We start from the raw sequence: 11,357 nt of genomic DNA, 5'->3' as shown, positions 1-11,357 counted from the left end.
GACTGGTCCCTGCAAAATAATGGAGCACCGTTAGGGATGCAAATGATGGTTTGTGAATTCCGTTTGTAATCTCCCGTACCATAGGATGTCAACCAGATGAAACAAGTTCCCTGGCTTGTCACCGCGAAGATGCGGCCTAGATGGTGCACGGCGTCTTCGAACGTGTAGGGGTACAAATCTGCTGCCGCCAACATGCGCCAGCCTCTGCCGTTACTGCCTCCTGCATTGATGGCAATCCTTATGTCGAACACCGCGATGAGATAGTAATCGTCGTAGCCGCGTCGCTTTGTCAGCGGGTCCGCAATTGCTATCTTCTTCAATCTCATGTAGGCATCATCATACGTATTCTTGCCCAGCCAGTCCAGAAGGCCGATCCCAATGGTGGAGAAGGGGTCTACCGGAACGGCCGCACTGCTGTGGATGTTGTGCAAAATCATGGTGGTATCCGGCCAGAGGTATGCAAGCCAATCTTCGTTGGTACCGACCCAGACCTATATATAAGACGGTGGGCAGCGGAGAAATTACAGGATGGAAATGGAATAACTAAGTACTACATGATCAAACTCCATTACTGACCTGCTCATCGGACAAAATCCGACTACCTCTCAACATCGTCAACTCTAGCGGAGTCAACGTGCAACCATGGCCAGGGAGCGGTGGATTGTTCGAAGAATTGTCCCATAGAAGAACCTTCTCCTCGAGGACGCATGGAAGACCAACAAGCATGGCCTTTTCCCAAGCCTGTTTAAGCAGCATCTTGAAAAAGTTGGTGCAGGAAGCACCGAGTCTTGCGGTGGTGAGGACGTCGGAGCGGCGTGCGATTTCTCCCAGAGAATCGTCGTCCAAGGTTTCCCAGCCCCGACGAGGAGGAGAACCGCCTGGCGAATCCATGGGAGCAGCGACGAACTGCCTTCTCTTCAGGGGGAGGGGAACTGGCGAGGAGGAGATAAGAGCGTAGTAACCGCAGGGCCTCGTCCCTTCCAACTGTAGATCGTTCCTTAGCGAAGGGGTGAGGCTATTATTTACTACTCTAAATAATAGCAATAGTAAGAAATTTTTGGCACTAGGTAGTAGTTTTTGGTACCATGGAGTACTAGTACTAGCATTATGGAACGTTATGGGATTGCATTATATTGTAAATAATAGCACTAGTAAGAAATTTTTGGCACTAGGTAGTAGTTTTTGGCGTGGATTAAGAAATTTTGGGTATGTTTTTGCCATTTTTTTGTACACGCCAACTAGTGTCAAAAAACGTCATACATTATGTGACGGAGGAGTACGTACTCGTACTATAGCAGTACTAGTACTACTTTTCTCAAGTACTCCTCAAAAAAGCACCCAATTAATGCTCTTATTTTCCTCAAAAAAGTATGTTTACCAATGCATTAATTGCAATGCATGCATGCATGCATAAATTACATTCATTGCTCAATTTTCTCTTAATACTTGCGTGCAATGATTTAATGCACCTTGGAATCTGAACATGTGATGGGAAACAACCAAATTGAGCCTTATAAAATGGAAAAACTAAAATTTTGAGATGAGCCCTATAAATCGGAAAGGAGGGAGTACTGTACTTCTAGTCTAGTCTTGTATAGTGCACCAGTTTTGAACTCTTGAATCTCAGGGCCAAGGAGCTACAGTTGGAAGTGGAGGGTACTACTGTTCTCTAGAACCATCGCTGTACTATCAATGCAGGGGAAGTACACCTGCGTAGTGGCCTAGTGGGTACTCTCGGTGCTCTATTCAGCCGCTCCTCTCACGTAGCTGGCCTACTCAGCCGCTCCTCTCACGCACACACTAGCAGCTTGTTTATCAGCGACGGTTACTGCGGGGGCAGAACATTTGAGTTATTTGATACAGCGAGACTAGGCTTTTCGCTTCCATTTGTGGAGGTGTAATGGATCTCATCGAACTTTGTTAGTAGTTCCTTCTTTATGAATGAGATGAAGCAAAGCTTTTGCCTCCGTTTAAAAAAAAACGTCAAGAGGAATTTCTTTTATAGTAGAGCCGATAATGGAGTGAAGTCCATGCATGCAACGCCACAAGCTACAGAGTAGTAGTAGAGCACTTTACGTACAGAGCCATATTGCACAGTTCCCAATGCCCCGCCAGGCTTTTCCGGCTCCTCGGGCTTAATTGGGAGGTGCTAGTTTAAATATGCTACTAGCTGGAAGCTGCAAGCGAGGTGCGGCTAGGGCGAGCATGCGAGCCATGTGATGTTGGGAAGGAAAACCCGTTCACGTGGCTAGGCTGTCCAGACTCCAGTGCACCCAGATTGTGGGGCCGCACGTCCGTTTGACTTCAAAACTCAAACTACCCGTGTAAAATATTGGCTCGCAGCGAAGTGTAGTACTCCCTCCGTTCGGAATTACTTGTCGCAGGTATAGATGTATCTAGATGTATTTTAGTTCTAGATACATCCATTTCTGTGATGTATCTAGATAGTATACTATTTAAAAAAAGGCCGACGTGCGTTCGGCCGGGATCGAACCCACAAAACGAGGTATACACTCCCGCGACCATTTGTAGTACTCGTTGGAGTACAACACAATATAGAATCGCCTTTTGTCGCTAGTAGTACGTACATTGTTCCTTACAAGAAACCCCTAAGAGCATGGTTAATAGTATAGCCAGCTGCTGGCTATAAGCCAGTGCCATGTCATCTACAACCCATCTTATAGCCAACATGTAGTAGTAGTTTATTTCTTATAGCTCGCTGACTCAGCTCTATTGTACTTGCTCTAATAATGCAAGAAACCACTAAAATGCCAAGAAACTACTACCACTTGCATACGTGGCAGACTTAAGATAAGACTACCTTATCAACCATTGTACTCCTCTTACCAACAAAAATCCTCGAGTGACCTCCTACCTCCGGCCCATCCACCTAGTCATCCTCGGCCATGGGACGCAGCTACCGCCGCCGGCAGAAGGCGAGGTCAAAACCGCCGGCGGTGCGGAGCCCATGTTGCGGCAGCCCGGATGTCAGTTCCATCCGGCGCTCGTGGCCGCTAGCTAGCCAAGATAGCTCCATCCAGCTGCTTGTCTGCAAGGTTTGCTAGCTAGATTGGCACGGCAGCGCGGCGGCATGCTCGCGCGCGCTGCGCTAAGGCCAGCCATCTGGATCGAGCGAAGGCCAGCGCGGCGGCTTGCTCGCTCGTGAGTCACGCTCGGGCCAGCCTGCCAACCCGTGCGGAGGCCAGCGCGGCGTCCGGCCCGTCCGGCGGAGCGGTGGCCAACTCGCTCATCACCGGCGCCACCGACGAACACGCATCAGTACTGTTTGAAGTAATGTTTAGGAAAAATAATGATTTGAGGGGGAATAACAGGATAGAAGGTCAGATGTGGGTCCCTCGTGTCAATGGTCAAACAAAATGTGTTGGTTTAAGCTGCCTCATCAGCATGGACATGTGGGCCAACCCCGTCATAAATGGGTTAAAACGAACCTAATCGGTAGGAGTACTAGGTAGTTTTTGGCGTGGATTAAGAAATTTTGGGCATGTTTTTGCTATTTTTTGTACAATAGATTCCTCCTAGGGCTGGTTGAAAGTGGTAGTCTTTTGTTAAATACTCTACATATTGTAAGTAGGAGTGAAAGTTAAGCTTTGGAAGCCAATAAGCAAGGCTAGTTACATAGTGCATATGTGTACATGATTGAAAGTAAATATTAACCATGAGTGACTAATATCTTGATGGAAAACTCGAAACTATGGAATACTAGGAAAAGAAATGCATGGTTGGAAATACAATTAGAATAATACTTATTCACAAACTTGGTACAAAACACTCTAATTTTGATATACATATGTCACTAGAGATATATTATGTTTCAATTAGAATATATTCCTTGGGCTGTTTTGGTGAGGTCAGGGAGGGATGTGGTTGGTTTTAAGATACTAATTATGGGTTTTTCTGCAAATTGGTAGACAAGTGGGATGTTGGTGAGAAAAGGCAACAACTTACCTCACAATCGTTAGATGTAGATCTAATGGTCAGAAACGACGGATGGCAGACACACCAGCATCACCAACTTAGTTTTGTGTAGGAGTACTAGCAAGATCCTTGCATTGCACAGAACATCAAGATGCATTTTTTTATAGAACACTTGTTGTGATTGACCCTTGCGGGAGTAATCCCATGTGTGAAAACTAATGATATCTTGAGAAATATGAGATAAGGTGAAGAGGAGTGGGGTGTGGTGGTGGTTGGTGGTCGGACTGAGCAGAGGCATGGGGATTGACGACGCCGGCAGCGGCCACCATGTCAGTTTGTTCCAGAGGCTTCCTTTATTAATTGCTCAACAATGAGGTTTGTTGGAGATAAGGATGAACGAGGGAAGGCCTTGTCTGCAAATGTGGAGAGGGGTGCGGGTATCTTTTAGTTTAATTTCCATCCGTCAGATATAGATCGGACGGTCTATATTGTAAGATGGCACACGTACCATCATCACCAACTCGGTTTTTTATAAGAGAAGAAATATAAGTATGGAGATACAAACGTATTATCGATACTTGCTTCTGTAAACTAGCATCTACATTCTATTCAACCCCTCGACATGTGGGGCCTTAGCACAATGACTTCTCGACTGTGTAAAACGAAGATTTTCCCGTCGTCGACAAGGAGGGGGTGACGGCGGCGCGCTTTTTGGCTTGCTCTAGTCGTAGTAGTCATACTAGGTGGTCTAAGGACGTGTAGATTTATTCTTTTTCATGTCTCGTGTTCACCGTACTGCCACGACTGTTCATGAATAGACGGTAAGTTATTCACGGGGAAACCCTTGTTGAGCGTGTTTGCGAGAGAGAGAGAGAGAGAGTGCGTGTGTGATATGTTGGATACTAAGGCAATGATAACAGATTCTTTGTGTCTATGTGTGTGGAGGATAGAGAGAGACATGTACATGGGGATTTGTGTTGTGTAACGTGGAGACACATATACATAATTAGTGAGTGAGTGTGTGAGATACACATGCGGACATGAGGAGAGATGAGGATCCAGGTAAATGGGTGTTTGTGCGTGTCTGTGTGTGTTTGTGCACACATTTGTGTGTGAGAGGCAGAGAGTGTATGTGGAGTAGAGAGACCACTGATGATGTAAACCTAGTATAAGGGAAGGGGGGATGGTGTGACATGTGTAGTAGTGAGATAGCACGGATGCGGGCGGGGGGAGCAGACTATTTGGAAGAGACATCGAGTGTGTGTGTGGGAGAGGGGTGTGAGAGCGAGAGAAAGAGAGAGCTAGCGACGGAGAGAGAGAGAGAGAGTGAGAGGAAGAGAGGGGGCGAGAGGGCTCGTTTGTGTGCATAAATGGCGTATAGATAGGGAGACAATGTTGATGTTGTCCGAAATTGGCCTATGAACGGAGACGCAAGGGAAGCAAGTCATTGTGTGTGTGATAGGGACTTCATGAGAGATCTAGAATAGATGGTGTAGAGAACAATGTGTGAAATCGAGAACGATTATACATTAGGGAGCTATGCAAAGAGTCACGACATATATGTATATGGGGAAAGAGCTGGGGCGGGTCCGCATGTGGGAGAGATAGAAAGAGGAGAGTGGTGCACAAGGAGACAAAGTGTGCTTGTTTGCAGTGGGGGTGGTGTGTGAGGTGAGTGTGCGAGAACCACATAACTAGGGAGATAGACGTTTGGGGGTGACGTTTTGTGTGTATGGGAAATATACACTCTACATAGTGCGTGTGCTTGGGTAAGAGAGATAGCGGGAGACCTAGAGAGTGAGGGAAGAGATGTGTGCATGCCCGAGAGACAAAGTGATAGAGACCTATGTTGGGGTCCGAACTTTACAAGAGAGAGGGGTGTTAATGTGCTCGTGTGTTGGTGTTTGGGGGAGAGAACGACTTCTCTCTCTGTGTGTGTGTGTGGTGGGGGGGGGGGTTGACTTCAGATAAAGAGTGAGGTGTCTATATTTGAGGGACTTTAACGTAATTGAAATATTGTGCACTCATGGTTGGTCAATTTGTTTCACAGTTTGTACTATGAGATAACGATACTTTTGAACATGCGTGATATACCTTGATGTACCAGAATTACAAACCTAAGATTGGAATTTTGGAATTCGACTCCATCATTAGCTTTTGTAATTCATTTAAACGGAGGTACATTTTTTAAGCCGGGATTTCGTGATTTCAAATTCATATATCAAACCTAGAGATATACACATACGGGCATGTTCAAACTTTATAATCATCCACTTTATTCATACACATACACATTTTTGCTTTTGTCATCATATTTAGGATAAACACATTTGGAATTTCATTTGAATTGGACCGTATGATGGTATTTGCTTGTAGTAGCTCAATGATCCATATTTGAATTGAATGGACAATCTAAGTTTCGAGTTGGAGACATTGATTTTCAAAACTTGCACATTTTTTTGCGTGCAAAACAAACAAATTGTCGGCCATGATATCATAGTCTGCCGTACGAGAGCAGAATACTTATAATTTTAGGCGCCAAAAGCTTTCAAACTTCCCGCTCACATCGAAATATCACGCGCCCGAAAGTTTATCCCTGCGATATTCCTATTTTACCCCTGCCACACGAACGGAAAAGGGCTGCTTTGGTAACTCCATTGTTTTCCCCTCTTTGCCCCCAACATTCTTCCCCAGAGCCCGTCCCCTTCCCCTCCCCGACCCCCCCAACCACGGCAAGCCGCCGAATCTAGTCCTCCGCCACAACGGTGGACCTCACACCCCGCCGGATCTACCTTCCGCACCTTGGAACCCCCAACTGCCAACTCACCACTTCACCGGAGCCGCTTCAACGACTGGCTTGTCCACCGCTCCAGATCTCCTAGACGGCCATCATGGTCCACCGCACCGGATCTGCTTAACCGGCGCCCTCGTCCACCATAGCGTAGGCCCTTCACTGACTCCCTCGTCCGCCCCTTCGCTGGCCCTTCATACAAGCCCTCGTCCGTCGCAATAGATCCGCCTCACCAGAAGCACTGTACAACGCGCCCGCCGAAGCCTTCGTCCACTGCACCGGACCCGCTCCACGTACGCCATATTCAACTCCACCGGCCCTGCTTTACCGACGCCGCAGCCTCATCAGGTTATTTCGATTTGTACTCCTTTCGGTTTTTCACTTTATCGTGCAACTGTTCACTTACCACAAATGAGCTTTCTTGTATGTCGACAGGCGCCTCAACCGTAGCACCGGAGCCGCTTCAGCGACGGCGACAGCCGACCCAAACTCAACCGCAACACGAGCACCATCGACGATCCTTAGCTATCAAGTATGAAAACGATACCCATACGCCGCCGAGAATCAGGTACTATTATCCAACGGCCGGCGCCTACGTTCACTTTTCTAGCATAAGCAGCGCACCTTTGAATTTATTTAGGGCATCATTCATTTTTTTCATGAGACGTGTTATTCTGCTTGCACCTGTAGGGCCATACTTCTGGCAGTGAACATGTTACATGTGCTAAATTACATACTAGTGCACATATAGTTAATATGCTTTAGTTCTGTTCTAATGCCACCTGTTGGTTTCATCAGACTGCTTAATGTTCTCTATGCTTAATTACACATAAGCAAACTAGCATGTGGTTCCACTGCTTTTTGTTTGTTTTACCCTACATTTTCTGATGCTAGCTATTACATCACTGCTCCGAGCCTCTGTTCATTACTTGTTTGTGTGTTCTTGATCTTCCCAAGTTGCATGACTAATTTGATGCTTCTATTAATTATGGAGCTTCCAACCCCATCAAGCAAAATATTTGTTCTTTTGGGGCTGGCACCTCGAACAAGCATAAAAATATAGGGAAGCAGATATACTCCCTCCGATTCTATTTACTCTGCGCATAACTCTTGACCCGCATACCAAGGAGGGCACTGGTTTAATTTTTCTGGACTAATTTGCCAATTAATTAGGGCAGAGGCGGATGGGGCGGGGCATAAAAGGAAACCATCGCTAGGAATCGGCAACGTGCAGACTAATACGAGAAAACTGAGAAAAAGTTATACGCAAAGTAAAAAGAATCGGAGGGAGTATTGTCGTGTATGCACACACCCTTCTTTCATTAGTTTAGATGAACCATTAATGATCAATTCGGACCAGTGCATGCGATTAAAATTAATTTTACCTAAATAGATGGTGCAGAATAAACTACAACAACTAGATTTGCAACCACGGGATGCTGACGATATCTTCAAAGAACATTGCAACAGCAGCTAGGCTTCACAGCAACATATGGTAAGCCAGTGAGTTTTAGTACATGTGAAATGTAATGCGAGTGGGCTGCTTTCTTGGCTTGTGCCCTCAACGTGTAATCCTACCGAATTACAAATAGTTCAGTTGTCTGCTTTGCTGTATTGCTTGATTTGAATGCTTATTTGTTGTTATGCTATACCTGAGTTGGCCAATATGTCAGCAGTGCCTGCTGTACTATCGTAAAGAAAATGCATGCCTATTTCATTTGAGTCCTTAACTTTTCCTCTCAACTTCATCACAAGACTGTCTTCGTAGTTTATATGAGTCCACACTATTAAGTGCTTTCTCAGATTATTTCAACTGCTTAGATGCCTTGGCAACTTAAATATAGCGGCTGTACACTCCCTTTCAACTAGGGATGTCAACTGGGTCCGGTTTAATCCCGATTAAAGTCCACTAGTGGTATGATAGTTCAAAAGAGTTTTTGTTTTTTTTTGAGGAAAATGAACTAGGGAGGTAGAAAAAACTAACTAGATGGGACTGGCAGATTTCGTTTATTTGCCACTTACATCCCTAGTTTCATCTTACCATTTTAATTTCTTTTTGGCTGATGCTGCTTCGAACCATTTAAATATAGTTTGCCATGCTCAGCAATAATTCGTCCATCGTTTACCATGTAAGCTTACTGCCTGGATCATACGATAACTATCTCTTACTGATGTCCAGCGGAAACCTTTCAGGATGCCGTTCACACTAGGACACAATGTACAACCCCAGAATCTATTTGTGGAAGAAGTGCGCCATCCATGTTACCAGATGGTAGCAGTTCAGAGGCAACACCACCGGAGAGCAGTCTGAGCACATATATTATAGTGCTTGAGGCTCTACTAGAGGCAGAAAGAGATGGTGTGGCTGCCATGAATGAGGTAATATTTATCTTGAGGCTGGAAATTACGGAATTAGCGGCACACATTATGCAAGCAACCCAAGAATTGGAGGAAGCAAGAATGTTGCATTTGAAGACGGAGGAGGTCCTGCTGTTTCTGCTATCTGAAGCCCAAGATAATCCCGATTCTTCTTTAGATACCAGTTGAAATTTTCATTAGATTATTGTACTTGCATGTTGTGTCATGTCTCTGAATGGATTATGTTGCAAGACCCCCTATGTTGTCCATGTGTTGTAATGATCCGAATTTTTAGGCGAGGTAATCCTCAGTACTTGTATGATTGACATAAGGTGAACTATTTTTCGTGTGAGCATATTGTATTGGATGAAATAACTGTTTGACTCAGAGTGTATCCAACCTAATGAATTCGAAGATCACAGCGTTTCTAAATCATAATCATATATAAAGGTGGAATAAATCTTTGTTGTGGTTTTGAAGAAATAAATAACAAAACGTATAATTATCTGTGGATATTCGTAATCGAATACAAATTGGATTTGAATTTAGTTTGCCAAGTCCCAGGGCAAACGTGAATGCTAATTCTCCCAAGTTTTGAACGAAGTGGCTAAACACCCACTATAATTTGTGGGCTGCCCGAAGCAAGTGTTTGCGAGATGGAAATTACTGTCTACCCCTGACACTTGACATCCTTATCGACAGGATTTACACTGCTGTCGATAGGGGTAGACTAGTAACTTCAATCAGACGTGACACGACGGCCTCTGAGCCCATTCAGACACGGTGGGCGCCAAACGTGGGTGGCAAAACACATTTGATTCAAGCTCGTCCGAAAGACATGTGTCCCTTCCTCCATTTCCCCATTCATACACGGTGTGTGGCAAAACAAACTCTCCTCGTTCGAAATCGATGTAGGCTTATATTTTAAATAGGGGCAGATGTGTAACTTCCATCAGATGTGACACAACCGCCCTACCTGTCAGCCCTGTTCATACACCGTGGGCGCCAACCGTGGGCGGCAAAACACCCTCTCCTCGCCCGAAATAGTTACCGGCAAATATTTGGGAGATGCGAGATTACCGTCCTATCCCCAACCGACGCGATGTCTGAAATTTTAAACGGGGGATAAGTTCGTAACTTTCCCCCATTTCAGAGAAGCGCGTCCCAAAGTTTGAGATCCCCCTCCCCTCCATTTACCCATTCATACACCGTCGGCGGCACGACAACCTCCGCACTGCGGCCAGCCTCCTCCGTCCGCCACCCCATCCTCCACCTTGCCTGAGCCGCTACCCCTACCCCGTCGTCCACTGCAAGAGATGGACGTCTCTCATCCACGGCGCTGGACTAGGATCCTTTCATCGCCTCCTCTCGCTTCATCGGCGCTGTCGTCCACCTTGCTGTTGCCGCTCCTACGACCGCCTCGTCCACGACAACAGGATATATCCCCAGACCCAGCCGTGTGCCGTCTAAAGTCTTCTTCCCCGCCGCCGACAGCCATCGCACCCGCAGCACCCTCAACGTATCAGCATAGGCCTACACGGCGTCGCAAGAGAGCTGATACTCTTCCATATGTGCTTAAGTTATTGATCTCACCCGGAAAATAGATCGTAATTTGTTTACTGTACTTTTCTTGTCCGTACCAAATCGGAGTGGCTAGTTGAAAGCAAACATTGGTTGCGAAGTAGCTTTGTCCGGTTTGCACCTTCAGATCCGCCATGGCACGGGCACTATACTCGTAAAACTTATGGTTTCCCCCCTTCATATTCACTACCATCATCGTAGGTGCTTCGTGTCGTGCTAGCACTGCTCCTCAAGACCTCAACCCAAAGCTTACGTGTTGAAATACGAATCTAATATGATGCTAATATCACTAAGACAGAGAATGTTTAATTGGTCACCTAATATTCCTATATTCGTTTCGAAAAGCATGTGCGCCACCCACTGGTCCAGCTAGTTCCACTTTCCTGATTTTTCTCTTGATGCTTAGGGTTTTCCCCTTCTATATACTCTACTATGATCTGCGTAGGTGCTTTCTGTCGTACTAGCATTACTCCACCCTTGAAGCTAAACAACACAACACTCAGAATTCGAAAGCTTAGTTGTTCAAATATGATTGTGATATGATACTGATATTAGTTAACCGACACATTTAATTGGTTAGCTAAAGGTCCCACTTGAGTTTCCAAATGCATGTCGCGACATATAGAGATACATAATAATTGCATTTCTTTGTCACTTGTTGACCGTACTTTCTTGTCCATACCAAATCTTA

The sequence above is a fragment of the Triticum urartu genome, chromosome 7A (assembly GCF_056163025.1).
Source record: "Triticum urartu cultivar PI428250 chromosome 7A, HENAU_Tu73, whole genome shotgun sequence".
Classification (NCBI taxonomy): Eukaryota; Viridiplantae; Streptophyta; class Magnoliopsida; order Poales; family Poaceae; genus Triticum; species Triticum urartu.
This window is presented reverse-complemented; position numbering follows the sequence as displayed.